This window comes from Artemia sp. Qi Xiang Cuo, chromosome 15 (assembly GCF_049724085.1).
Source record: "Artemia sp. Qi Xiang Cuo chromosome 15, ASM4972408v1, whole genome shotgun sequence".
NCBI classification, from domain to species: Eukaryota; Metazoa; Arthropoda; class Branchiopoda; order Anostraca; family Artemiidae; genus Artemia; species Artemia sp. Qi Xiang Cuo.
Window position 1 is genome coordinate 67228251 of NC_142808.1, and position 5639 is coordinate 67233889.

The 5639-nt window shown below is 31.3% G+C and overlaps 1 pseudogene; it reads left to right on the forward strand.

Annotated features, from left to right (window-relative positions):
• The first annotated feature begins 3964 nt into the window (after nt 1-3964).
• On the forward strand, nt 3965-5095 carry LOC148944014 (uncharacterized; annotated as a pseudogene).
• Nucleotides 5096-5639: the final 544 nt, after the last annotated feature.

The window sequence follows — 5639 nt, forward strand, 5'->3', positions numbered from 1 at the left end:
AAGAAAAAAAAACAACAAATAAACACGCATCTGTCATCTTTCTTCTAGTAAAAATACAAAATTCCATATTTTTGTAGATGGGAGCTTCGAACCTCTACAGTTGGGTTCCCTGATACAGTGAATCTGACAGTGTGATTTTCCTGAAGATTCTTTAACTCTGAGGGGGAATTTCTGCCCTTTTATAAAATTAGACAAGTTTTTGCTGGTATGTAGCCTGTTATGAGTAAAACTAGGCTTAGTGAATCATATTTATTAGGAAACTGCATAAAAAGCTAAATATTATTATATATATTAATATCAAAATTCCGTTTTTTAGAGTTTCGGTTACTATTGAGCCGGGTCGTTTTTGTATTTGTATAATAAGAAAATTATTATAATTATTTAATGAACAATTATTTCAGGTGGGCAAATTTAAGAGGAAGAAAAATAAAAAAAAATTAATTAAAAGAAAGAAAATCATTTTTTTTTTTTACATGAAAGAATGATAATTAAAATTTTATAGTTAGAATTTTTACTATAAAAATTTAAATTTAAAAACTTAAATAATATAGTTAAATTAAAAAAATTCAAATACCTTTACTCTTTCAAAATTAATTTAAAATTTAGACTTAAGTAATACCAAAACATTTAAACAGTAACATTAAAATTACTTACTGGAAAACAGCATTAGGTCATCTTTGTTTAACTAATCAAATCTCTGTCCATTTCAGGAAACTAATTTTGAAAATTCTATAAATTTAACAGGCAAGCTTTTATAATGTCTTCATTTGTCTCTCTCATGGATCTCTATAAAAATTAGATGAAAACAAATTATGATGGTAATTCATAACTTTGCTGCTCACTTGTACTGCTACCACTACTATTAACAACTCCCTGTGGCACCAAGCCACCCTATGCCAATACAGATATGCATGGTCCTCCTACATGCCAATCTGTTTAAAGCCTACCTGTTTACCCCCCCTCCCTTTAAAAGACATCTTATAATCCGTGCTTCTTTACTTGTGACCTACTCCTACTCCTTTGGGTGACAACCTCCTTTCGTCTTGCCATAGACGCAAATATTGACGAAGACCACACTGCCTTTCCATATCAAACAAATACAACTTAAAAACAATAGGGAAATTTTTTTCTTCAAGACAGTGCAATTTATACTAGTGAATATTTCGGCCCTATGTCCAAGGGCCGTCTTCAGCAAAACATTAAATAAAAAAATATATATATAAAAACAAACTTACATTAAAATACGAAGTTTAAAAAACCGCTTTTAAAAAACCTTTAAAAATAGCCCTAGTATCCTTACTTCAACGAAGTTCAACCAGGACTGATAAATAAAATAACGAGAGAGGATGAGTTCATTCAAACGAAATAAAGTGAAATTATTAACTGCAAGTTTTCAGAGCTAATCTTGCTTTTTTAGCAGCTAGTCTTAAAGGCCTTTTTGTAACGGGTTCAATATTATTGTCAATTGGTTTAATAAAATATTTTGTTAGATCATTTTTAATTAAATTTGAGTATAAAGAATTCAGTGAGTATTCTCCTAAGTCTCTATTTAAGGAAATATTTTTATTCATTTTGAGCCTAATTTCGATTGATTCCCTGACCACCTGTTTTATCCCCAAATCACTACTAATGAGAGAAGATTTTTCAAAAAGTATTTTGTGGCTGGGATTATCAAATATATGGCTAGCTAAAGCAGAATCAAAGGAGTTATTAGAATTATTAGCAATTAACGCTTTGTTTATGTCTTCTTTATGCTGTTGTATCCGTTTTTCTAGATTCTGATTAGTTCTGCCAACGTAATAATTGCCACAATCGCATGGTATTTGATAAACCCCTCTTTGGCGAGTAACTGGGGTTTTATCTTTACCGGAGTTTAAGAAATCTGTGATTTTAAAATTGTTGGTGAAAACTAAATACAGATTGTTTTTTGTGCAAATATTTTTTATTTTTGTGGTGATTCTTGGGATGTACGGAAGATAGATTATATTAGAGGGTTTTTCCGGAGCCTCACATTGTGAAATATCGTTGATTTTACGAAAATGTAAAATCAACGACCCCCGTTTTACCCCCGTGGTAGTTTCTGTCCAAAAATTTTACGGCTTACCAAAACTGCATAAACAAGGTATTCCCCTAAGACCTATCGTAGCATGTACTAAAGCCCCTGCTTCCAATATTGGAAAATGGCTTTGCACAGCTTTCAAACCTTTACTGTATTCACAAAATTCCTACATCAGTAATTCTGCAGATTTGGTTAAAAAACTTAATAACACAATTATTTCATAAAACACAATAATTAGCAGTTTCGATATTGTTTCCATGTACACGAATACAGATGTGGCTACTTCTGAGCAATTATTAAAAACCAAAATAGAAGAAAATTATCACTTAATCGAAGACTCAGCGACAGGGATTGATGGTGAAGTTTTATTTAATCTTGTTAAAATCTGTAATAAGTTTTCAATGTATTTTCAGTTTCGTGATTCCTTTTATCAACAAATAAATGGGTTACCAATGGGAGCAGCTCTATCCGGCCTACTGGCTAATATTTATGTCGAAAACCTTGAAAATTGGGCATTAAATTCTTATTTTTTTAAACATGTCTATTGGGGTCGTTACATGGATGACGTTATTTCACTTTGGAATTATGGGGAAACTGAAATTCGGGGTTTCCTAGATCATCTTAATACTTATGATAGAAATTTGCAGTTTACCCTAGAAATTGAATTTGAAAATAAACTACCATTTTTAGATGTGCTAATTATCCGTAATGCTAATAATTTTGACTTAACTATCTATAGAAAACCAATACAAAACAATAGATATCTTCATTTTAATTCTAATCAGCCCCCACAAGTTAAAAGAGCAGTTGTAACTTCTCTCATTGACCGTGCCCTGAACATTTGCTCCGCTTCATACATAAAAGCAGAAATAAATTTTATCAGAGATATTCTTTTTGGCAACGGATACCCCATTCCTTTTGTCAATAATACGATTAACCATAGACTAAAAAGACATTTTCGTAAAATCAACGATATTTCACAATGTGAGGCTCCGGAAAAACCTCTAATATAATCTATCTTCCGTACATCCCAAGAATCACCACAAAAATAAAAAATATTAGCACAAAAAACAATCTATATTTAGTTTTCAACAATAGTTTTAAAATCACAAATTTCTTAAACTCCCGTAAAGATAAAACCCCAGTTACTCGCCAAAGAGGGGTCTATCAAATACCATGCGATTGTGGCAATTATTACGTTGGCAGAACTAATCAGAATCTAGAAAAACGTATACACCAGCATAAAGAAGACATAAACAAAGCGTTAATTGCTAATAATTCTAATAACTCCTTTGATTCTGCTTTAGCTAGCCATATATTTGATAATCCCAGCCACACAATACTTTTTGAAAAATCTTCTCTCATTAGTAGTGATTTGGGGATAAAACAGGTGGTCTGGGAATCAATCAAAATTAGGCTCAAAATAAATAAAAATATTTCCTTAAATAGAGACTTAGGAGAATACTCACTGAATTCTTTATACTCAAATTTAATTAAAAATGATCTAACAAAATATTTTATTAAACCAATTGACAATAATATTGAACCCGTTACAAAAAGGCCTTTAAGACTAGCTGCTAAAAAAGCAAGATTAGCTCTGAAAACTTGCAGTTAATAATTTCACTTTATTTCGTTTGAATGAACTCATCCTCTCTCGTCATTTTATTTATCAGTCCTGGTTGAACTTCGTTGAAGTAAGGATACTAGGGCTATTTTTAAAGGTTTTTTAAAAGCGGTTTTTTAAACTTCGTATTTTAATGTAAGTGGTTTTTATATATATATTTTTTTATTTAATGTTGTGCTGAAGACGGCCCTTGGACATAGGGCCGAAATATTCACTAGTATAAATTGCACTGTCTTGAAGAAAAAAATTTCCCTATTGTTTTTAAGTTGTATTTGTTTGATATGGAAAGGCAGTGTGGTCTTCGTCAATATTTACGTCTAGCTTATGGGGAGCAGTTGACCTATGATATTTTTTATTTTATTAGTTTAGGTAAAAAACATGCAAATATTATTAATCAACAAAAAGTTTTAGAATCATGCAGAAACGAAAATCTTATTCCAAAGTCTTTAAGATATAAACTACATCTAAATACCCGGAAAGAAGGGAAATTTGCTCATACACTACAATTAAAAACCTTAGTCCATATTATTAAGGACAAAAAGAAAAAAAGACATATCAGTTCCTCAGAAAGAAAATCTCTCGAAAATTTTTTTTTTGAAACCTGTCCACTTTTTATTTATCTCAATTTGTTATATTATAAAGTAATTTGTTTAGCCATGATTTTCGCTTGTCAAAGGAACGACTTTATACAAAACTGGAAAAATTGAGAGAGGAATCTTCGATGAGAAACTGTATTTATTCTCCAAGATTCACTCCTGGACCCGGTATGGTTAACCTCTCTTCTAGAACATTTGAAACCCAGGAAATCGAAATACTGGAAAAAGGTCCAAAATTCTCTTTTCTGCCAAAACAGGTTCCCGTGGTGGATATAGTCTCCTCTTTAGAGTCCGCTTTGCATAAATACTGCCCATATGTTTCAAACCATTATTATTTTTGTTCTTTTATAATAAATACAATTTATAATAGCCAAAAAAAGAATATGTATCATACCACTTTCACACGAAAAAATTTAAACGACATAAAAATATTATCTAACCTCCGCAAAGACCCATCTATTATAATAACCAAAGCAGACAAAAGCAACTCACTCGTTGTCATGGATACGGCAGACTATGACAACAAAATCTTTTCACTTTTAAAAGACACAAGTACATACAAACCAATCACTCATGATCCTACTGATCAATTTACTAATAATATTATAAAGGAATTCAAACAGCTAAAACAGAATGGTAAAATTACACCAAAATTATACAACAAATTTTACCCCCGTGGTAGTTTCTGTCCAAAATTTTACGGCTTACCAAAACTGCATAAACAAGGTATTCCCCTAATACCTATTGTAGCATGTACTAAAGCCCCCGCTTCCAATATTGGAAAATGGCTTTGCACAGCTTTCAAACCTTTACTGTATTCACAAAATTCCTACATCAGTAATTTGGCAGATTTGGTTAAAAAACTTAATAACACAAGTATTTCAGAAAACACAATAATTAGCAGTTTTGATATTGTTTCCATGTACACGAATATAGAGATGTGGCTACTTCTGAGCAATTATTAAAAACCAAAATAGAGGAAAATTATCACTTAATCGAAGACTCAGCGACAGGGATTGATGGTGAAGTTTTATTTAATCTTGTTAAAATCTGTAATAAGTTTTCAATGTATTTTCAGTTTCGTGATTCCTTTTATCAACAAATAAATGGGTTACCAATGGGAGCAGCTCTATCCGGCCTACTGGCTAATATTTATGTCGAGAACCTTGAAAACTGGGCATTAAATTCTTATTTTTTAACACATGTCTATTGGGGTCATTACATGGATGACGTAATTTCACTTTGGAATTATGGGGAAACTGAACTTCGGGGTTTCCTAGATCATCTTAATACTTATGATAGAAATTTACAGTTTACCCTAGAAATTAAATTTGAAAATAAACTACCATTTTTAGATGTG